The sequence below is a fragment of the Haemaphysalis longicornis genome, unplaced genomic scaffold (genome assembly GCF_048455015.1).
Source record: "Haemaphysalis longicornis isolate Haplotype H1 unplaced genomic scaffold, Haemaphysalis longicornis Haplotype H1 scaffold_3, whole genome shotgun sequence".
Taxonomy (NCBI): domain Eukaryota; kingdom Metazoa; phylum Arthropoda; class Arachnida; order Ixodida; family Ixodidae; genus Haemaphysalis; species Haemaphysalis longicornis.
Window position 1 is genome coordinate 13,497,794 of NW_027526335.1, and position 24,793 is coordinate 13,522,586.

Below are 24,793 nucleotides of genomic sequence, written 5' to 3' on the forward strand. Positions count from 1 at the left end.
TGACCATAACATGGACATACAAGTGCAGTGGATACCTGGCCCCACAGGCAACCCCGAGAATGAGGAAGCCCATAGGCTCGCGAGGGAGACAATTCTCAACCACCCCTCGGAGTCTGCAGCACCTTCTCTTTCACATAACCCTTCCCCTGAGGAACGCAGAAAAACACTTCGACAAGAAAGCAAGAAAGAACTGAGAGCAACAATTCCCGAGCTACAGCACCTGATACCCCGCAACACCCCACGAGCTGCACAAGTTATTCTAGGAAAGGCTCGCACGGGTTACGCCCTTACGAAGACATCGTAGCTCGCTGGGAACACTACCACCAACACAAGAACGCACAAGTTCCACCAGACCGGCTTCTGTGCTCCCTGTGCCGCCAAGATAGACCGACAATCAGCCACTTGCTGTGATCATGTAGGGTCCTGGAAGGAATCCGAGTAAGACACGAGCCCCCTGGCGTCACATGTTTGCAGGATTGGCTCTATCCAAGGAATAACGCCAACGACGTGCTACTTGGACTGTGGGCCTTCGTGAAGGAGGCTTACCTCGTCAATAGAACTGAAGCTTTATCGACCCTGAACCCCTTCCCCTGTTTCCTCCAGCAGGCCAGAGTGCCATTCTTTCTATGACAAATTTATTCATTCATTCATATTCGGCTTCTCTTACGAGGCGAGACTTTAGTTCTGGTGCCCCAAAACGTCGGCACAGTTCATCAAGCACTCGGGGATAACTCGCCAAGAAATTGGCCCTTAGTTAATAAAGCCCCAGCGCACACTGCAGGAAAACTTAGAAGTGGTCAGCTTACAGCTGCCTGTCTTGAATGCAACATGCCTGTAGCCACACAGGTGGAATCTGCCCACCTCGACTGTCCGACCAAAAGTTCGTGACAGAGTCCTTGCGCCCCATTGAGTGAAAAGTTCTATCAAGTAGGTGGGCCTTTGCTCCTCTTCGCGCATGTGTCGGAAACAGTCACACACCCTCTATGCAAAGCTGTGAGGCAGTTTTTTTGCTGTCTTAAAAACACAAAATGTCTTCATTACTACATTTTGCTGCTGCCTATTTACACGGCGAGTAAACGACAAGTACGTTTTGGGGAGTAATAGTCAAACTTCCGATACCCAGCCCCGCTCAGGCTGGCAGTTTGAAACAAGTAACAAAACTACGCATTCTGGGAGAAATAAATTTAATGCAAAAGATCTGCACGAAGCATTGCAAAAGAAAAAAGCTCCTAACAGAGGAATTAGCTTGAACTAAATGGGGCAATCATGGTTATGTTATTCGTTTCCTTTTATTAACGACTACGCAAAAATACATCAAAAGAGTCATCATCGCAGTAATGGGTATGCTTTAGGAATAACAGACATTAGTAATAAAGAAATTTAAAATACAAGCAGTGTTATTCGTTTAGTAAACACTGCAAATTCAGAGATTCCTAAAGCCCTACCCGGATACCCGCTTCCTAAACCTCGATTAAAATCTTCATTACACATTTTGTCAGGACGTTATCGCAAATTGAATTTCTGCGGCCACCACTCTGAATTCTGCCAGACGTCGAAGGTTGAATCGGACTTCAAAGGAGTTTCTTTTCTTGTTTCATTGGTTGACCGCTATCGATGTTAGATGGCGAACAATAATAATGTATGAGCAGAAAAAATTCGGCTGCCTGGTCATTATCAGGATGTCTGCTGTTTCTGGCCTTAGGAGGCAAAATGTGGGAGGGCTGAAGTTTATCCAATTTGCAAAATCAATTTATTCTCAAACACAGAAAGAGCTGTGCTTTTGTGTCTTATGAGTAAAAGAAAATGAACTACGCTCAGATGACAATGCCGAGTTGTAATAGACCCTGTTTCCGTATAGCCAGCCATCGTTGTGATTCAGGTTTTGTTCAGGACAGTGGTTTCTTTAACAGAATATCTGGATGCTGTCTCCAACGCTTGAGAAACAAGAAGACTAGTCACCTTTCAGTGCAAGACAGAAATAAAAGCACGAGCCTATGGCCCATACGAGACTCCTTAAGAGGGATAAGCGTGGAGTCTATACGGACTGGGTCGTATAAAAACCTCGGCTGTAAGAAAAATTTCACTGCCGCTAGAGTCTTACGGAAGCTTATGCGCTTACCGTGGAATACCCACGCGCTTAAATTACGACCCCGCCCCCCTCCGCTCTCAGGATGGCGGTCCTCCCAATGCGTGCGGAAGCGCTGTTATATCAAAGTATGCATGCGGGGCTTAAGGGCACACGGAGATCCAATAACTTCATAGGAAGATATACTCTGCGGCCGTAGCCATACGAGCAGGAAATGACACCGTATGCGATATTCCCCCAGGAGATAAACAACGGGAAGCCCAGGCCCGAAATATCACGCGGCGCTAGAATTTCATACTTTGTATTCCGAAGGCCCTGTGCGTCGTCGCACTGAGTGCTTCTGAGTGATACTGCGTCGGGTAGAAGTACTTAGGCGCAGGTTACAATCAGTGGCTGTAAACATTCCTCTCCTTCCAGTCTAACCATGCACTTTTCTTGCTAAGAGTGTTCTACGTACTCTGGTCACTTGAAGATCAAAGTTTTATTAGATATGACTGCATCTCGTTCACTCGCCTTGTCCCTGCATCCGGCGTCGTCGGCGTTGTCGTCGGCGTCCGTGTTGTGACGCCGTGTTGTGACGTAACTCACAACCGTGTTGTGAGTTACGTGTTCCTCTCGTCCCTGTTTTAGCGCCGATTAATTTTTAGCAGTATGTACCAACTCGCCCACATCAAGCTTTTGTTCGCCCCTCCCCCATTCTCCTCGCCGCGCGAGCTGCCCTCTCCGCCACTCACCCCCTCTCCTCTCCGATAGCGAACACTCTCTCGCGAGGGGCATTGGATTGGATTGGCTTGGATTGGCTTTGCTTGGCTTGGCTTGGATTGAATTGGATTTGGATTGGATTGGATTAAGGTGGATTGTGTTGGATTGTGCTGCGTCATAGCCGCGGCAGACGCACTGGCGCCGGCGCGTCCCCTCACCGTTATGCACGCTATAAAACACGGTGCCTGCGCCGCTCCGCTCCATCGTTCCAGCGCCGTTCCTCCGCTGTCCAACGCTGCAACGTGAACCCCCTATGCGTCGCATCTACACAGGGGTTCCCGCGAGGGGAGGTGGGAGTTTTAAATGCAGAGCATTTCAGTAACTCACGATGTCACCCTCGTTGTCCCGTCGTAGTCCGCACCGTCGTTGTCCGCACTCCTCCCCCTACACTATATAAAGGAAAATACTATCCGGCGCTTGGTTTCGATCCCTCGACTCTGCGGGCGGAACGCAATGTGCATGGTGCTCTACCCACTGCGCCACAAAGCCGACACAAAATGGGACGCTACGAGAGCGCCTTATATCGTTGACTCATTCAAATTACTGCTGACGAGCGCTCTCTCGTCAGCAGTTGCCACAATTGCAACAACATTAACGTAACGCAAACTACTTAACGTCGTGCGCCCCCGGAAATGCTCTGCATTTGATCGTGCCCCTCGCGAGGGGGATGTTTCACTGCGTCGCCATGCGAAGTTTGCCCCGCTTTAGTTTCAGTTCTTTCTTTGCTGGCGTGCCGACGAACGGCGCCACCTCCTCGCACTTAGCCGCGGGAGAATCCTCAGCGGGGGCGAGAGATGGCGCTGGCGTCTCCGCGGCCGCGTCTGCGGCCTCCGCGGGCACCGGCGCCGGCGCGGGGTCATCGTCCTTCTTTAAAAGTTTTTAGATGTGACACTGAGAGCATCTCCTGTCGGCGGACCTGTCCTTCCTGCGTGCGTCCGTCGTCGTCGGCGGCGTCGGCGTCCGCACTCTCCTCCACTCACCCCCTCTCCTCTCTGATAGCGAGCACTCTCTCGCGAGGGGCATTGGATTGGATTCGATTGGATTGGCTTGGCTTGGATTGAATTTGGATTGGATTAAAGTGGATTGTGTTGGATTGTGTTGCGTCATAGCCGCGGCAGACGGACTGGCGCCGGCGCGTGCCCAGGTGAGAGCGAACACTCTCTCTCAACATCTGCGGGTGTGTGGCCCAGCACGCGCTCACTCCGCCGGTGGGCGGCGCTGCGCGCGGTGCTGCGCATGTGCAGTACTCTCTCTCTCCGCGGTCTCCTCTGCTTCGGACGCGCTGCCCATATAACCGGTGTGCCGCTCTCCGGCGGCCTTTCGGTAGACGGTTGCTCTCCGCTTGCGCTTGAACCCCCCCTCAGCGTCGCATCACACCATGGTTCCGGCGAGGGGAGGTGGGCGTAATTTTTATGCTTTCTATTGACCCAGTAACTACGAAAATCGAATCAAAAGCGGTCATCCACCAGCATAGAATGAATTATAACGTATTTATTTCAATCAGATTCAAATTCAATCGTCGCGCGCCAAATGGCCGTTCAAATGCTGGCCGGATGGCCTTACGTCACAGTTTTGTAGCCGCAAAAACCGTAGGTGCTAACGACAATCAAAAACCCGTTACATCAGGGTCATTTGCCGAATCGTGTGCTACGATTCCATATGGTTCGTACTCGCCCTCAATGTTGACTTCTCGTCTGAATCCGCAGACTCGGAGAACCGGCTCAGACCAGGGTAGCAACAGCTTGTCGCCGCTCTTCCGAATCAATCTGGTCGCTAAGAAGAAGTTCCACATGCGAGAACGTAGATGTTAGTGTGGTGAAAATTGTGCTAAGGATTTTCATCAGCGTTCATTTTAAAAGCGGCGATCAAATATCTGACGCAATGCTAAGCCTACGCTGACCGGCCGCGAAGGTTCGATGGTCCGACCGGGCACCGCGGCGCCGCGGTGCGGTCAGCGGCCGAAAGATGGGGCTGCCTGGATTCCTGGATCGTTCAGCTACTGAGTAGGATTGGCCAGCTTAGTAAATGTTCCCGGTTTGCTTATTAGGCTAAAACGTTAAGGTAAAAATAAGCACCAAGAAAATGCAATACTAAGAGGGAAATGCACATTGCGAGAATGAGGCAAATAGAAATATCGCGTGTCTTGCCGACAATGAGGCGAAGCCAACGAAGCTCGAGCTGCCTCTCGAGCTCGTGCTGGTCTCGTCACCGAACACACAGTGGCTGCAGCCATAAGAGGCTCAGCGCAAGGAGGCAATGTTTTTTTTTTTTTTTTTTACTTTGGCTGGTCACTTTGTGGCGACGCTTAGGAGTACGACTGCGTGGGCCGCACCGAAGACGGTGACGAAAATGAGGCGGACCGGGCCTTGCTGTGCGCAGTGAGACCGTTTTTCCGTGCCTTGGTCAGTGCAGAGTACGGCGGACGTTGGGATGTGCTCCTTCAAGGGGTTTCGGGGTCGGTGTTCAGGATCCTCCTCTCTTTTGTGTAGTCGAAAGAGTTGCCTATGAGCAAGGACAACGTGCTCGAAGTGCTAGAGGCTTGAGACATCCTCTTGATGCTCGTGGATGCCGCCAGGGAGGAGTGCCTGGAGCACCTCCTGCGCCACATCGACCCAGGTAACTGCTCCGCCTGGCGACAGTGGCGCTGTGCCACCACGGTGCAGTCTTCGAAAATGCCGTCGTCGAGTACTTCAAATATCATTCCGACACGGCGTGGATGCGTTGCCAAGGGTTCCTGTACATGCTTTTCGCATTCCTACAGCACCTGCTCACTTCGCACGAGCTGAACGTGCGCCACGAAGTAAACTTGTTGCACGCCATCCACTGCCGATGGACGCCGCCACCTTTAAAGCATGCCCGGGAAGCCAGCTAAACCACTTGGAGGACTGGCACTGTGTGTCGCCGATGGCCGCCGTCCGGGGGACCGTCGCTGTGGGCGAGCTGGAAGACGGTATTTACGTCTTCGGCAGCCCCAGTCTTATAGTGGACGTTGAGCGCTATGCGCCTGAGATCGACCGCGGGCGCAGGGCGGAGCCCCTGAACAAGCCACTGAGGTTCGCGAGTGCGTTCACTGTGAAGGGCCTACTGAGGGCAAAGCGATTTCTCTCGTACACGAAGTAAACCACCGGGAGGCCTCTTTTGGAGGGCCACTGTCGCTGTTCACGCGTGCGAGTTTGTAATTGGGTATAAAGGTATTAGTAACCTCAGGTACGCAGGCACACTTACGGACCTATCGGCATACGGCATGCGTACTATTATACATAGATGCGCTATGATAATCCAGGATAGGATCTTCTTAGCTATTTTCTTGTGTTTTATTTCGCAGATAATACATGAAGTTGTGCACATAAACCGTGAAAAACGGAGCTCAGGAAACTTGAGTAAAGTAGGTGGATGTTTTAATGACCGGTCCAAACAGTGCATTTGGAGAAAGCAACGGCATGCCTGCTCGCCAAAGGCGAGCTCGCTCTATTTTGGTATTACTGAAAGAGAAATCATCAGTATTTTCCAGCAGTTAACAGCCTCGTTTCTAGCACTGAATAAATTTACACTCCTCTTTTCACAAGAAAACTGCGATATCACTTTGTCCCGTTCCTGCATCACCCCGGATAGACATGAGCCGCTTTCTACAAGCCCCACCCGCAACCCCCAAACACGGGCATTGAATTTATTAGATGCGACGCATCTCTTGCTCTGAGGCATGTCCCTCCTGCGTCGTCGACGTCGCGGCGTCCGTCCGCATCCCTCCTCCGTTCGTCTCTCCCACAGCGGTGCGCAACACTCTCACTCCGGCTCATTATCATAACGACAGCTGGTGTGCTTGGTTGGCGCGCGCTTCGCTGCGTTAATGCTGCGTTAACAGCTGCTCCGGCGCGCATGTGCGCGCATGCGCGACTCTCCTCCGCTGTCTCCTCTCCTTCAAGCGCTGTGAACATAAAGCGGGTATCGCGCCGTGGCGATTCAGTCAAGCGCTCGCTCTCGCACTTGACGTGACCTTGCTTGACTACTTCTTCGTGCTTGACTACTTCGTGCTTGAATTGATTCTTCCGATGAAGAGGTGATGGAAGTGACGGTCCCTTCAGTGAGTGGTGTGACACAACCCAATATCAGCGTCACCCCAAGCACTGAAGGCAGCGTTACGACCATCGCAAGTGATGGAAAGGCATCCTACGCGTTCACAACACGTTTCACGCGATTTAAAGAATCAACCCAATGGAAACGCCAATTGAACCCCCAGATGTGTCGCATCACACCAGGGTTCCGTCGCGGGAAGATGGGGGTAATTTTTTATTTGTCTTGTAGATTTTGGTGTAATTAAATTGTAAGGGCTCTAAGTAAGTGCTGTCTCGTTATTTAAGGTAGCTGCGAGATCATGCGGAACATCCGAGGGTGCAAAAAACCTTGTCAACTGGTCCACATGGCAATTTAATATAGCCCTCAAAGTACGAACTATGGCAAAAAAAATATCGGCTAGCCACCAGAGCATTTCGATTGAGTACTTATGTTGATAGATACTAGCAAACTATCTGCTGTGGAAATCAGGCGTTTCAGCCTGTAACCTCGGCGTCGATATAAGCCAGTTTAAATCGAAAAAGGCTGAACATCCGTTCCCTTGCCAACGCATCGCAAATTTCCTGATACTCGCCCAGTGTCACTGTGGACATTAAGAAAGTTATAATTGTTTTATTTCCATACAATATAGTTTTATGGTGTATTTGTCGGGGGAAAGTCCGCTCTAGGCAGCTTGACAAGCTATAAAATCTATCAACAGAGGAAGCAGCAGGGCGGAGACAAAAAGAGAAGAAAAACAACGAAAGAAACCTTTTAGACATATAAAGAACAAGCCCACAAACAAAAAACAAATACTCCGATTTCGGCAGCTACGTGTCGCAAAAGGCTATCTCTAATCAGGTGGGATATTCTCCCGCTGTTACCTCAATTTCCACTTCGGCCTTTCTAAATTAAAGAGGTAGGATGAATCAGGCGGCCCACTGCGAGGGGTTCGTAGCCGCCTGACGGCAGAGCGAAACGAATGGGTGGCAAGAAGAGCGGGAGACGATTTAAAGTTTTGCTAAAAGCTTCTTGGTCCATCCCAGCGCTGAGCATGAAACAATAATCGCGCGAACAGGCAGCCAAATGACTCCCTTGATCAAGCGTCGACATATATATCCCAGTCCTTAGTACAGTGCGGACAGCTCCAAGACCCACTGGTCACAGGAGAGGAGCCATCTTCCTCCACTCATTGTTAGCGCGACGGCGTTAAAGCCTGCTTCTGCGGTCGTTAAGACGCGCCTTCGACCTCGCATTTCTTCTCATTTTGTTGCTTGTCGCGCTGATTTCATGAGAGAGAAGATGAGCCTTGCCAATGGGCAACCCAGGTGGCGAGCCCGTTTATGACGTGCCCGCTGCAGATTAGCGCCACTCTGTGGTTCTTGCCTCTCTATTACGAGCGGCCTCTTACTTTAATGCCCCGCTCTGCCTCGGGCTTATCGCGCAAGTGTAGCGCGTCCCTAATGGTTCCCAGCGGCCCAAGCCAACCATCCTGCTGTCATCTTCCTCCTTTTTCTGAGGACGCCGCACCAGTTACAAAAATTATGGGCCAATCAAAGCTCAGGCGAATTACTGACTGCCGTTTGGAAATAGAAATGCGCTCTGAATCAGCATATGTTTGTTGGTGGCGTGTTTTTTTTTGCGATGTTTTTGAGGCCGACTGTGGACATGTCGTCAGCCGCTGTACTTTTTTTTTTTTTCAGTACTGCAGGTGCAGTATTCTTGCGTTCCAAAGGACGCGTTCACTGCCCGTCATGATTTTTTCGTGGCAGTGCCTATTTTGTTGACCAGTGGACTTAAATAGGCCGCTGCTGCTGCTGGTGGTGATCATAAACACATCATAATGTGCAGCATTATTCTGTGGACAAGATCGCAGCGTAATTAATGTTTGGGTTTATTATAGCTGACCCTTGTTCGTCTAAAGCGATCTAAAAGACATCAATCCTGACTTATTTAGATAAAAAATGCCTAGAAAGAACCGAACTCAGGGTGTTAGCGCCAAAACCCAAGATTCTACCAGTGCGCCGCGGCAATGAATGAGAAGAATCCTTTTAGCAGTAGCTCAAAACATAACATACCAACCCTGTGGTCTGGTCCGCCGAATAAATTGAACATCATTCCGCGGTCTGGTCTACAGAATGGTCAATATGTTCTTTGTGAGACTGCGTCACCCTGTCTGCCCTCGCTGTTCGGAGTGATCACTGTTTGGAAACCTTCGAAAGTAGATCTATGAGGAGAGTATAGCGATTTATTTTTAAAGCGAAGCTTTCTGTGTCTCATGGATGGCGTTGGCGTATGTCACGTCAGAAACGCACTGCAGGAATTCCGACTTTCTCTGACAATGCGGATGGAGGTCGTGAGGGAATTAAAAGAAGAAACGCCACGCGTGGTCGGAATGGAATTTTTGTACCTCGCGTTATATAGCCGACGTCTATGGTATTTCGTCGTTTCGAAACGGTCGAAGCAGTTTGGATTTGGAGAGGAGTGCCTGGATGCGCAAAGTTAGACAGAAAAATTATTTTGCGGGAGCGTTCCAAGAACTCTGGCGCATCTCTGAGTAGTTGCCAGTTTTCCTTTTACTTATTGAGACGTCCGCAACTTTTGTGTGACATACCTTGGCTGCGATACCGGATTATCCCCTTTCGGAGATAACTGATGATTTCGCCTTAAAACACCGTGTCATCGACTACGAAAAATTACGGTCATTCCTTGCCACGTGCTAAAGGCGCCGTGACAAGCCACCAGCGGTGACGTTCAAGGGTGCCCTTAATTAACGGCTTCATTTAGAGGAAAGCCGTTGGAAAGCGTCTGTGCGAACATTTTCGAGAAACACGTAGGCGGTAAAGAAGGCAGCGCCCCGATCTCGTTTTATGCCTAAGGAAATTTCCAAGGATGGTATGAAAGGGGCCCTATTAATATCCGCGGAACTTCTCTCGAAAGACGAGATGAGCCGAAGGATGGGAAGGTGGGGTATGGGAGCAGATGACAGCTGATGAATTCCACAAAACCCCGGCTGTGCTGCATGCAGTGTACCCCCCGGTGGAAGCGTGGACGAAGGAGAGGGGAACAAAGGACGCCTTCTGGGTGACTCCAGCCATTTGTACGTCTTCGGAGCCTTGGGCCAACATGTGAGGCTGTTCTACTTGGAAGCTCATTAATTAATTATTGGTGGCCTGAAAAATGGCCTCACGCAGTACCAGCTAGGCACTCGACTTGGCAACATAACGGTGACATGCTCTGGCGCTTTTTCTGCTAAGTGTTGATAATCTCTTGACTCTCTCTCTCTCTCTCTCTCTCTCTCTCTCTCTGTCTTTAAGGATTGTTTCGGAACACGCAGCTATGCTATTCACAAAGAAACCATGCACGTTATTAATGAACGGACCCGCGCATCCTTCTTGGGATCACCACGTTCAGTGTTTCGGATTTTCGGACATTTATCCCACACATAAAACAACTAAAACATAAATGCTTAAAAACAATGACTATCCTGAAGGTTCTTTCGCACATTTCTTTTGGTGCTGACGAACAACTTCTGTTACGTGTTTTTACCAGCTTGATAGGCTCACGACTAGACTATGGTAGCGTTGTCTATGGGTCAGCCACTAAAACATCCCTCAGAATGCTGGACCCTGTGCTTTATCTAGGGCTCCGCTTGTCATGTGGTGCCTTTCGGACTAGTCCAGTCGAAAGTCTGTATGTAGAGTGCAACAAATGGAGCCTAGAACGTCAGCGAGCCTACACAGACCTGCTTTATGCTTTTAAAGTCTCATCAATGCCTCACCATCCTTTTACATCAGTTTTTTATGATACAACCATATCTCAACTTCTTACTAATCGTCCATCAGTCTCTGCTCCCTTCGCTTTCAGAGTAAGAGAAGAAGCGTCGCAACTTGATGTCATGTTCTCAGACACCATCAAAACCTCCGCTACTGAACTTCTAGTACCGTGGCAGCTTCGCCCGATATCATGTGATGTATCTTTTATAAGTGTCGAGAAAAACAGAATGCCTAGAAGCGCGATCGTGCAACATTTCTTGTCCTTGCAGCACAAATATAAGTGTGCTGAATTTTACACGGATGCTTCAAAAACTGCCACAACTGTTTCCTGTGCTGCGCATGGTGGCACCTTTAATGTCTGTAGAACTATGAATAGAAATACAAGTATCTTTACGGCAGAGGCCTATGGCATACTTCTTATAGTTTAACATATTGTTCTAAGTCGAATTCCGAAATCTGTAATTTATACTGATTCTTTAAGTGTTGTGCGTACATTATCCTCACAGAAGTCTAAAAACCATGTGGTCAATGCTCTCATTAGTACTCTTATGTCTGTGCATGCGTTAAACCTTGAGGTGACCGTGTACTGGGTGCCAGGGCACTCTGGAATTCCAGGTAATGAGACCGCAGACCGAATGGCGGCCGCTGCTGCCCTTACAACTACCGTTGACATAACAACAATACCCTACACCGACCTCAAATCACACATCAGACAACACCTTCGCACAACATGGCAAGCGCACTGGAATCAACAGACTGACAACAAACTACACATTATAAAGCCACTTTTGGGAGCATACACCACTGATACTCACAACAGACACAACCAAGTTACCCTGGCTCGATTACGGATAGGCCACACGCATGCAACACATTCCCACCTGCTCACGGGATCTCCAAGACCCCTGTGTAGCAGGTGCGGGGAGGGCCTATCCGTAGTCCACATACTAATAACATGCAAGGCACTTCACACAACACGACACAAACACTTCAGAGAACTCTACAGACAACATATCCCACTACATCCATCGCTGTTTCTAGGTGACGATGCCAGTGTTTCTATGAAACGTGTGTTTGATTATTTGTCAGATCTTAAGTTTTTAAACCTTATCTCATATCACGCATAATCAAATCTGGCCCTATACACCAGCCATCACCATTACCTCTAATTGATTTTACTATGTCCCATTTACATGTTTTTATACCTACCTTTTTGTGGTAATCACTTCGCTTGAATATATAACTTCTTTTCTGGCGCTCTTTGCCCTCGTTGGCCTTGCGCCATGAAACACCAACCATCATCAGTGTTTCGGATTTTACGCCGTAAGTGATCCACCTGTGAAATCCACGTGAGTGGGTCTCAAGCCATTCGTATATACTAGTTCTAAAACCCCTTGCACGAAGGTTGACGCTCCATAGAGGGGGGGGGGGGGGGAGAATCGCCGCTTTGCTATACCCCGACGTACAGTGAGTGTGGCGTTGCTTGGCGTGGCGTGAGGGTCAACTTGAAGGATACCTGTCGTTAAGCCTAAATGTAGAACATTAGGCCTAACGTCCGCTTTGAGGTCTGAAGCCGTTGAACGGTACGCAGAGCAAAACGGGCTTGTTGTACATCAATTTAAGGGGACCGATTGACATAGCAGACCACCAAACTAAACGTCAAGGTTTATACTAAAGGCATGATTCCTTACCAGTAGAAGACAGCAGATTTTGATTTATTGTAGGATTTAACGGACCTACGCAATGCAGGCGATGAGGGGCGCCGTAGTGGAGGGCCCCGGATTAATTTTCACCACCTGGGGATCTTCAACATGCGCCGAAATCTCGTACACACGGTCGTTTTTGCTTTTCGCCTCCATCAGAGAAGGGAACACAGCAGAGATAGGATTCATTCACAAGCCAGACAAATCCCCACACATTGGTAATTTGTGGCCAATCTTCATTAGTGTATGGGGAAGGAGATGGAGAAGGTTGTGCTTCAATGTATGCAGCAATACCTGAATGAAACCAAGAAAATGCCAGACAAGATTTCGAAAGCATATCGGAACCCACGACATGGTGATTCAGCTAAAAGAAGGAATCCTCGTTTCCGCCACCCAACACTCTCAGCAGCCCACAAAAAAATATCCCACGTCACCTGCTACACCACACGTCGGGCACACAGGTGAGGATATAAAGTTCAGCTTATGGAGCTACGCCAGTGTCCGGCCCGCGCTGAGTTCCTTCGTATGCGGAGCAGTAATCATGCCGTTTTCCTCTAGATTCCTTTGGTAACCCAATGTTGGTGTTATGGTCGCCAAATAGATCGGAATGTTCTTTAAAGGTGGTTTTTAAAATGCGCCGTTCGTCTGGAGCCACGATGTGGTTTTACGGGCTAGCTTCTCCGTGGCTCCGTTTCCAAGCACTCCTACGCCGAAAAAAACCCACTGGAAGCGAACGCGAAGGACTTTGCCTTTTTCATTTAGCTGCTGAAGGAGACGTACAGAGCGAGACAAGTTCTGTCTACAGGACATCCAAGTTGTAAAAGTTGTAGAGCTGACTTCGAATCCGTTAGAACTAGTGCACGCCGCACACGAAGCGATTTGATCTTTCTCCAGGCCGCCTCAATCGCTATATACTCCGCCGTTGCATGGATGACGTCAAATGGTCAATGCAAGCCGCCCAAGCAACCTTCATGCCGGGCAACGAAAATCCGCTGCGCTTTTATTTAATTTTCTGTCGACAGAGCTGTCCGCAGACACGTGAACCCGATTCCCGTGCAACCAATCCACGTGTCCTCAGTGCTAATGTTTTCGCTTCAGCCACTTGTGTAAATATTTCCCAAGCAAATGCTTGGCTGGCGAACTGACACTACGAACTCTCGAAAGACCTCAGCGGTTGCAAGTGATGTTGATTGTTCTACCATTGCGCGCACAGAACGCTCAGAGTGTGGAGTGCCGCGCGTATGCGAGATTCCCCCCTTAAGTGGAGACGCCTGAGCAATGCCTTTCCGGCATGGAACTCTACCAGCCGGACGAGCTGCAGTCCTCACCATCACACTAAACTTTTTTACACTCTTCTTGGCCGAAAAGGGTGTAAAAAGCTTGTCCCATGGCTAACACCCTTAAAAGGTGTTTCGGCAAAAAAAAGGTGTACGGACGAAAGAAGGGTGTTGAGCTCAACACCCTTAAAAAAGGGTGTTTGGGATGCTCAACGCCATAAAAAAGCGTGTTGAACCTCACAGCCTTTTTTAAGGCGATGGCATGCGCAGTGGCAATGTGAATCGGCGAAGCGGGCAGCATTCAACACAAACAGTTAATACGCACAAGTTACAGTTGGAACACAAATGAATTGAGCAAGAAAACCAACCGGATACAAGCGGTACAGGGAGTGCCTACTTACTTAGTAATACATATGCTGTTCTTGCTTTTATATCCAGCAGAGGAAAGCCCCCCGGTCGAGTCGGTGGGCTTGTCGCAAAAAAACACATATTTTAGCGCTAATTTTGGAAGCATGGCTTTTACTGCGAGAATGTACAAATCAACACGCGGATTTGCAAAAAGTTTTAATTACGAGGTAGTTTTTGTGTTTCATAACTTCTATAATTTTATTAAATACCAAACAAAGCCCTGACACCTCTCGACCCCACGTACAAGCGCACTGGAGGCAGCCCGGACAAGAGGCCTCCTGGACTTAGGAGGCTAACCACGCCCTTATACCCCTTCCCTTTAAGCTCAATAAACGTTTTGCCACCACCACCACCACCTCAACACCCTTCAAGAATGGTGTTCATTATTTCAACACCCTTTTTCCCAGAAGGGTGTAAAGCTACAAATTAGGTGGTTGGAAACTAAGAAAAAGAGCGTAAAGAAAAAAGGGGGTAAACAAAAGGATGTAAGAAAAGGCCGACAACTAAGAAAAAAGGGGAAGAGACCTCGAAATTTGAAGGCATTTTGTACCTGTTTAGACGGGTGGACTCAATGTTTTCTACAAGCAAGGGGTGTGTTGTACCTCACGATATTTAAAGAAATATGAATTGCCATAATTTATTACCAGTGAAGCTTTTTAAGCTTGAGCTAGTTCCGGTGGTATGGGAAAAAAAATTAATGAAAAAGAACTGCGGCACCTGTAAAGGGTGCAACACCGCAGATAGGGTATTATAACAGTGAAGTCGGCATTCGAGCTTGTTAGAGTGTGAGCACAAGGAGCGTATGCGTATGCGCACCTCTTACTGTACCATTTCAAAGGTACTAGTCTTCTTTGGATTCTAAAAGGCAAACAAATTGGCGCAGCTTGCAATAGTGGTGCAAGGCTGGAGAAACAGCATAGCTGGGGGCCGACATAGCTTGTTTCCCCCTTGGATATCCTGGCAGTGGGAGGGCTGGGGACACTCTGGAACAGCCTTGTAAAATCCGGTTAAACTTGTCCTCACCCCTCAGCGGTCATCTTAGCTTAGCAAGAACATTGCAAAGCTTAGCAAACATAACAAAACTTAGAAACACCGGAAGAAACTAGGTCGGACCCAGCTCCGCTGTTTCTGTTTTTTTGCAACTGAACACTTATTTCACACCGTTTCAACAACCTACAGAAACCCAAGTGTGTTGCGCCCTTTTCGCCACACGACTATAGTCTTTTTAATTTTGAAGGTTCAAATTGGCGTTTCACGTGCTAAAGCTAAACTTGGGGAATGAGGTGCACCGCATATGGAAACGATCGTCATTGCATACGAGCAATTATTTTTTTGCGTTTGAAACTTTTTTGCGAATAGAGGAGTATATGAGGGGATGTCTTCTTTACAGTGGTATTATGCATCCAAACATGGCCTTATTCAATGAACAGCTGAACACCTTTTCCACACCTTTCAACACCCTAAGAAAAGCCAAGGGTGTTGAAGTTGATCAACACCCTTTTTTCCTAACAAAATGGGTGTAGAGGTAGGAAAAGGGTGTTGAGATTCAAGAAAAAGGGTGTAAAGGCGTCCCAACACCCTGTTTCCACTTATGCTACACCCGTTTTGGCTAAAAGGGTGTAAAAAGGGTGATCCGCTGAGGCGCTATTAAGCGAAACGGTGCGCTAGGGAATTGCTAGGGATATCTTAACCCCCTCTCGCTGCAGTCCTTCCATACGAGCATACTCAGACCCCGAGGGAGACAATACGGGTGGTTGGTGAAGAAACCGACTCACAATGAGGGCCGAGTGGAGTCCAAGCAGAGATGACGGGTGACTTCCCCAGTGGGTTCCAGCACTTCGCCGCAGCACATTTAGGCGGGCTAACAAGAACGTGAGAAGACGCCACGGCCTGCCTCCAGAATAGCTTATAATTGATGGAGACTCAACGAGTAGCATGCCGGATTTGCAAGCCCCCAAAGGCTACCTGGAGGCGCGTAGCTATCCGTTGGCTTCCAGGAAGCAAAATAAAATAACATTTTTCTGTGGAGGCCGTTAATCCTACCGATAAGTTTGTACGGAACGAATTACACCTTCAGCTATTATAGTCAACCGCTTGTGGTGAAATCGGCAGATCCAGATACATATGACGTCTGGATGTGTTGATAAATGCATTGACTTGCAACCCTTTTTTCAGGCTCGAGGAAGGCCCGCCATAGCCACATTCAAAAGTGTAGGGGACAGAACACTTCCCTGAGGGAAAGCTTGCGAATCATTTCTAGTGCTACTTAAAACGTTCCCTAATCGCACCTGCATAGAACGGCCTGTGGTGAAAGCGTGTGCGAAGCAGAGAACCTTTCAGCTCACTCCCATTTCTTTCAGCTTTGTAATGATGCAGGTTTGTGAGCCATTGTGTTAGGCTTTGGAAAAGTAAAAAAAACAGAGCCAGTGTTTAAGGTCTTTAAGACCGCTTGCTGCTGTTCGATGTGGCTAACAAGATAGAGGACGCTGTCTTGTGCAGAAACGTTTCCTGAAGCCAGTCATGCATGACGGAGGCTTTTTATTACTTTCGAGCCCCACATCAGCCTAGCATTCAAAAGCTTTCCCATGAGCTTAGACACACACGATTTGAGTAAAACAGGCCGCAGTGAAAGGATGTGTGCTTGGTCCTTTCCGGGCTTTAAAAGTGGGGCTACCCGTGCAAGCTTCCACAAAGAGGGAATAATTCCGGTTTTCCAAACAAACTGGAAATGCCGGAGCAAGTCTTTTTTGCGCTCTGAAGAAAAATTGACGAGCATTTGATTTTTTATACCATGAGGACCTGCTGCGCATCGTCGCCGCAACCTCTTCAGTGCGGTCAGCAGCTCCCGGAGAGTGAAGAAAACATACATGACAGGCAAATACAGAGGAGGTAAACGAGAGGACAGGCTCCTTGAATCTCCAGAAAAACTGTCACCAAAAACCTCAGCCATGGCATGAGTAAAAGGAGTAGTAGTAGTAGTAGTAGTAGTAGTAGTAGTAGTAGTAGTAGTAGGAGGAGGAGGAGGAGGAGGTAGAGAAGGAGGAAAAAAAAACGAACGGAAAGGCCGAAAGGTTATCCAGGCTTAGAGCCCGGATTGCTATTTGACACTGGGGAAGGGGTGTTCACGGAATGAAAGAGAGGGCGGTCGAAAAAGAGGGGATAGGAGCAGGGGCGGGAACAAATTTAGTTTTGTGGGCACTATACATATATAGTATTTCATCGAAGCATGTGTCCTTCATAAAACGCAGAAGGGCTTTTGTTGCCTTCTACGAATTTGTTGATTGCAGGGGTCGTTGTCCTAAAATAGCCTCTATTTTGAACGTTTGATTGTCCAATCGGCTGAGCTCGGCGGCCAAAACAAGTCTTTCCGATTAATACTGGGGGCAAGAACAAAGTACATGTTCGATTGTCTCTTCACCCTTGCAGGTGTCGCAGTGGGCACTACTGGCCATTCCGATGAGGAAGGAGTAGGCTCTTGTAAAGGCCACTCCCAGCCACCGTCTACAAAGTAAAGTAGGCTGTGATCGAGACAGCCCACACGGAAGCTGGCGCTGGAGTAGAGGGTCCTGGTTGTGGAGGCGCGGAGGAACAATGTCCGGTGTATTTTATTGAGTAATGGAGGTCCTGCTCGCGAACTGACGAAAAACCCTAGCTGCATCAGTCCTTGAAAGTGAAAGCAAGATGGTGCTTTCACTGTCATGGCCTGTCCGACCAGCTGCATCATCCAAAACATTGCCGGTTATTTCACAGTGACTTGACCGGTTATTCGACAGTGACAGAAAAAGAGACGTGCAAAGCAACCTTCCCGTACAAGCAACCTTTCCGAACGTACAATTCAACCCTCCCGCCTGGAAAAGTTTGAGTGCAACCGTCCTTATGACTCACGTTGTCAGAATAACGACCGTTTCGTGGGTAATCCTGCTGTGACAAAGCCAATATCGTTATAGGGGATTCCTTCAAAAAGAAACAAGCTTAGCTCCGATAAACGGCTATATACGCCGGATAGTTCCACTCCAAAATCAAGGGCACTTTTAAAAAGCGAGTTTGCTTCTCAGTAGGCCTTTCCGAGCATCAAAGGATGCCCTGAAATGCTTAACATCACAAATTCTAGGGCTAGTATCGCTTCAAGCACAGTCTCAGTTGCGTTGGGAAGCATAGTTACAACGTCAGCAAAAAGGACTGGAAGAATTTCTTTTCAGTCATTCACCTTGTCTCCCTGGCCATCATAAGCCACCTTGGTTTGTGTGCTTTGAGCCTTCATGACACCGGCGTACGGTTCTCTCTGACGTTGCACCGGTGCCGACGGAAGCTGTTCAGAAGATGAGTGGCTGCCCTTGAAGACACTATGCTAATCTGTTTTGCGGTGACTCCTTGAATTTTGGGTGTCGTCTGCCACATTAGCAGGAACTTTGTCCTCTAACGGCGGAAAGTTGTCTCCACAAGGTGGCTGTGCATTGTTTAGTGGCGATGTTTTAGTTCCCGAGATAAAAGTCATGCGCCCTAGTAGGGCACTGACCCGGAATGAACCGCGATTGAAGCTAGTAGGGTGGTCAGAAGGGAAACTCACATGTACGATGTCCCCTTTGCACTTCTGGAAGTCATAGTCACCTGTGCAGCACTTACATCGCAGTTCACCTGTTCACACCTTTTCGACGTGACCGAGACATTAACAACTGAAGCAGTTAGAAGACGATTCAGTGTAATCAACAAATTTGTCTCGTAAACCCGATATTTATCTTGCTGGGCTGTTCACTGTAGGGCGCAAACGACAAAGCCACAGCGCCCGCGTGCTTCGCTTTCCACTCCTTGGATTCACGATCGATACGTCGGAGGACTCTCCTTACTTGGAGTACTTCTTCCAGTTTCACGTATTCAAGTAGCTCCTCCACCGTGTACCAGTCGGTACTTAGTGCAAGTGTGTTGCAGGTATAAGTGAGGTAGACGGCCCACCACGGCAATGCCCCCGGCAATGCATCTTAGAAGAGTATTGACATCGGTTTCCACGTCGAGAAGGAAAGCTCACTGTGCTGGGGAACGGTTACGTGGTGGCACTTTTCCCAGTAAGTTCTCGGTTGCTGAATAAATACCAATGGGATTTGTTTTCCTCAGGACCTCATCACCTTCAACAGCAGAGATTACAACCGCAATGACAACGGTTTGTTTTTTGCGATGACTCACCACTTTGAAGCACTCTCATCAAGATCCGTCATCTATGCCACAGCTTCGCCTTATCCTGCATTGGTGGATTCTCTGTCCTCCGATGGAGTCACGTCCGAAGTGCCCTCGATGCATATTACCAGCGAAAAAACAGACAGGGACGAGGAAAGAAGCAGACGGGACACTCGCTAGTCCCGTCTGCTTCTTTCCTCGTCCCTGTCTGTTTTTTCGCTGGTAATATGCATCTAAGTCAACACCAACTAGCCCAACTTTCTGCCTTAACTGTAACACTTTCTAATTGTATGGGCCCTGTGATTCCGCCTTCTTTGTGTGCCATTCCTTCTGCTACATACGTCAACTTGATAGCCGTTGCGAGCTGTCGGTCCCGAGTGCTGACGTTCGCCCTGAACAATGGCTTGGTTCCCCTCGAAGTACAAGCGTTGTTCCTGCCTTGTCGAGCGTCAACAGGCCATGCAAGAAGGATTACCAGGATCCTCAGGTCGGAGCTTCAGAGGCAGATTCGTTTCCTGCAAGTGTGCCTTCGTGTGCTTGCGGCGAACTGTTCGAAGTGCGCTGTGACTATGGAGGGACTATTACGTGTGTGGACCAAAGAGTCAGCGACTGTGACGGAGTTTCTGTGGCGAAACTGTCTTCCAGCCCTGTGCACCTGGAAAAAGAGTAAGATGACGGACAATGTTATGCCCCAGCAGGTGAAGTCCCTTGCGAAGAATGAGCTGCCTGGTTTTGTTAAGGAAGTTTTAAGTTGTGGTCCTAAATACTGTGTTGAGCCTAATGAAGGTCCAGTTGGTCATGTCGCAATGGTCAGGAAAGTCGCCCATGAAGCGGTGCACGAAGAAAAAGAACGGTGTATCTCTGAAGGCGTTGATTGCCTTTCTGCTAAGAAACTTGGAACAAAAAGTAAACCGTTGTGTGTCAAAAGGGCAATTGACTTCTTGCGAGATGAACAACTGGCCTTGCTCACAGCTGATAAAGAAGGTGGTTTTGTTGTTATGCCTCTTTCAGTGTACGAGGAAAAAGCTAGTCAAGCTTTGGATAAGAACTTTGTCGTTTTCAGCCGGCGAAAGACCCAAGTTAAAAAAGGCGCAGCCTACTTGTGCGAAAAATTGAACCTGCCTCCTCTACAAAAAGGCATAGTGAATGCTAAGTTGGACTGTTTAAAAATTTTCTTTTCCGTTAAAACACACAAAGAAGGCTTGCCCCTCAGGGCCATTGTTTCTGAGAAAGGGTCGTGGCAGGGTGTTTTGTCTAAATTTCTTCAAAAGCACTTAAACAGGCTCTCCTTCGAAGATCCGTTTCGTATCCGGAATTCGCTTGAGTTAGTGGATTTTTTTACACAATCGGACAGCACTGGAGCCGATTTTGCCTTTTCTATAGACGTTGAGGATTTGTTTTACAGTGTGCCTCAAAGGGAAATGGTTGATACAGTGAGGGCTTTAATTGAAGAAAGTGGCCCAATCGCCTTCCAGAATGCTAGTGGGTTGTCCATTGATGATTTTATGACCCTTTTAACCTTCTACCTCGATTCCACATTTGTCTCCTTTAAGGACAGGTACTTTGTGCAGAAGGAGGGTGTGTGCATTGGTTCGTGCATTGCCCCTTTGCTTTGCGAAATATTTTTCTAGCGAGTGTCCCGTCTGCTTCTTTCCTTGTCCCTGTCTGTTTTTTCGCTGGTAATATGCATCTAAGTCAACACCAACTAGCCCAACTTTCTGCCTGAAGTGCCCTCGATGCCAGCCATAACTGCTTACCGCCCTGGGGAGTCCTCCACGGTAACAGCCACCCGTACCTCGCTCGGAGCTAACATGCCGGGATCTATGGTGGTACCATCGCTTGATCTTCGATGCACCTCACTACATTTGCCGCTGATTGGGGCCCATGGGGCCCATACGGGGGAAATCTCCTTGAGTACGTTGCCGTCTTTGTCGAAGTGTTCGTTGGGAACACTAAAAACAACCAAAACTTAAAAGGCGTAAGTGATAGCAGCTTCTGTGGACTGACCTTCGTCGTCTCCCATCATCCACCCTCGATAGTAAAGGTACAACCTAATGCTCGGGCGTCTTCACGCTCCTATTTAACATCGCTCTTCCGCCTACCGGCAAGGCTGGGGAGTATTCCAAATTTAAAGCAGGTGCTCTACGCAGATAATATAACAATTTGTTCTGGCACAGGCTCACTCGGGAGACTTCAAGAGTGCCTGTAAGAAGCAGATGACGTTGTAGGGCAAAGCTAATTTATTTTGTCGGTAAACACGTTGTTATCAGCGCAGCTCCACCGTCACTTTGCATCGGGTAGCGGGATTGTCGCACAAGTATTGTAGCGCTACATTTCCTCATTTTACATGCTCACAGCAAATACTGCAGCAGTTTTCGCATCCAGGTATTCCTCGATACGAAGACTGGCAAGAGAGCAAAAAACAGTTACTGCGGTTGCTGTCCACAAGCTTTCTTGAGTGTCCCCATCCCACGGTTCGAGTATCGAGCGTGATACAAACTACGAATGGGAAGCTTCTGAGTTTGAAGAGTGGTCGCTGTGAGTCCAGGAATGGGAGCTTTATCGATTGTGATTTCTCCTCTTTTTATTTCCTGCACAGACGGAAACTCTCCATGAAGAGAAGTAGTGCCGAGATATCTAGCGGGAGAAGCGGGACACGCGAGTAGACTGTTGGCGAATCGCCCGTTTGCAGGACACTGCAGCGCGCTGATATCGACAAGAGGCGCCCGGCGACCCTTATACGTGCTTCCTTGCACATCCGTGAGTATAGGTATCAAACGTTGGGCTAACCTGTACGTGTATCGAAATTCCTCAGTGTTTGGAGAGCTGTGCCGGCCCTTTTGCATTTTCCTTTCGCACAGTGAGACGCACGTCAATAAAGTACTTTAGGAAATAGAGCGCGCCTCTTTTCTCATCTTGCTCACTTCTATTTTGCCCCCCGAAATGTCAGATGATGCGCAAACGCCTCACCGGCGTAGCGGTGCGTCCTTAACATGAAGCGCTGCAGGTATTGACCGGTACTCTGATGTGCCGTACGAAGACGAATGGCGTACTCTCGATGCTTTGTGAGAGAGAAAGCAGCATAGGTCGTTGCTGAATTCTGGCACGCTATGTTTCGAAATCTTGGGTGGCGTCGAAAGTGTCAGACTCAACATTTTGTTATATCATTGATGTGTCTAAAGGCGAGGAAAAATATCCGCATAGTTCAACGAACGAGGACTTGCTTTGCTGCAGTCGCTAAGAAGTGTTAAAGTAGTGGATGGGGGCGGGGGTGTTGTTTACGGCTAACCTTGAATATGCCAAGGAGATTGAACCAATTCGCAGCCCTGGTAAAAGTTCTGCCTTTGTGCTATCCATAGAGAAACGCATGCTGAAGCCACAGTTCTGCGAAACAACCTTTATTCCCGGTTCAAAACAGTTGAGGCAGTGCTTGGAATAGGCAAGGGCTATTGATGATCTTCTAGTACTTGGAGGCCCATGCAGGAGGGTTGCATAGGTAGGGCCCCGTCCATACCTTGTGCTTCCCGCATACGGCGGCTGCTCCGTTCCTCAGCTAACTTGATGCAAAAAATATGGGGAGATGCATTCGTTGATCCTCCAGAATGCGTTGGCATTGCAAGCCCAAGCGTGCACGTCAGGAGCTTCGCGAAGCTCGGCGGATAGGCCTAAGGCGCACTTGAGTGCTCCTCTATGTTGATAGGCGCCGTTTCAGCCTACCTGTTCTTCCTCTGTCTGGTGCATAAAAAAGCTATCCAATAAAATGAATGTCTGCTCCGGGAAGTGTAAACACCTAGATTGATCACAGAAATTTAAAATCACCCCACAATATGCGGTACAAACTTCGCCGCACAGCAGTGAGGTTTCCCTTACCTGTAGCAAGTTGTACTTTCTAAGCGTGTTTCAAGTTTAACGTCAGCATGTAGGTATAACAAAACACGAGCCACAAATTCTGCTTATCACGAACGTTACAAACTCTATTGCAGATGCATAATTAAATGTTTCAAGTAAATGCACTAATATTGTTTCGAACATTGAGAGGAACATTGAGAAAATTTAGTGCCCCTCCACTCTGGGAATAAGGACGACCTGTGAAGCTGAACACAGCTTACGGAGTGCACAAAACAAAACATGTGTGTTTGTAATTTGCGATTGAGCATGTTTTCAAGTCAATTTGCTGAATGGCACTTGGAAGGACTCGAGCTTTATTCTAGCGGACGAAGCATGGAGCTGCGAGTTGCCCTCCCGCGTCGTAGGCATCTTGTCTGTGTAGCATACCAAACAACCCGCTCGACCACTCAGGATACCGGAGAGGTCGCCATGGGCCGTTACACCTCCACGTTTGAACTTTTCGCCAACACAACGGACATGCCATCAGTGTGGGAATGAAACCTGTAGTTGCTTGTGCACGCCCCCACCCCCCCACTTCCTCTACTCCCCACTCATGCACCCTTAAGCCGCAACGGGTTATGTGCGCGTGCTTAGAAGTGAAAGATACCAGCGAAAATGTCGCTCTCAAAGATGTTCAAGCTGAACAAAAATATTGGCTCACGTCGGTATTCAAGCGGGCAAATTGCTGTTCATCCGGGAGGGATCCCAGCTACTCTAAGAGCTGAGGTTGCGCAACGGAGGTGGCAGCGCCTTTCCGGTGTTTTCTTGCCCATTCACAGTTTTGTTCGAGCCGACGCTACTTGAACTCCCGCTCTTTCATCTCCAAGTGGAACGACACACGCCCGTCAAGTAGCGAGTTAAACCTGTAAGGATTCTAGTTTCATTCTAGCGTACAAACACGTCACTGCCCGATTCCCTCTCGCGTCGTAGTCATCTTAATGCATGTGTAACACAGCAACCGAAGACAAGCGCTCGATACGGTGAACAGCTGACAGGTCGTATTGAGCCGTGAGACTTCGATGTTTAAAACTCCTACAATCACGACGGGCATGTCATCGGTGTCGGAATGAACCCCAGCAGTGCGTGCCCGAATCCCTCCACCGACCCCCAACTCGTGCACACATAAACCAGAAACCGGTGATGGGCGTGGCCTTAGGTGTGGAATACAGAGGCATAAATGTCCCTTGGAAAGGCTTTAAACCTGAAGGAAAATTATGTGCTCACGTAGGCGTTACAAACCCGCAAGTTGCTCTTCATAGAGAAGGTATTCATTCGCAGCTGATCTACGAGGTGGGATTTGAGGCGGCAACGGTGGCGGCTACACGTACAGGGGCAGAGGCTTTCCGTCGTTGTTACGCCCCTTTGCGCTTCCCTTAATTCTCCACAAACATCCGATAACGGCGGTACCTTGATTATCAGCCGGTTGCGGAACTTGGGAAGGATGCATCGATGGTGTCGAAAGAACAGTTCGGAAAGAAGAGTTGATGGTGGGGAGGAGGAGCGCCAGGGCGCAGCCGAGTAAAGTTGCTTCACCGGAATGAAAACTAAAGTAAGTGGGGAGGGTACACATATGCTACTTCGCAGTAAAACAAAAATACATTATCACATATTTGGGATGTAGTTATCTGATAGCTTCGGCTGGAAGTGTGTGAATTGTCATGTAGTGTGTGTAGT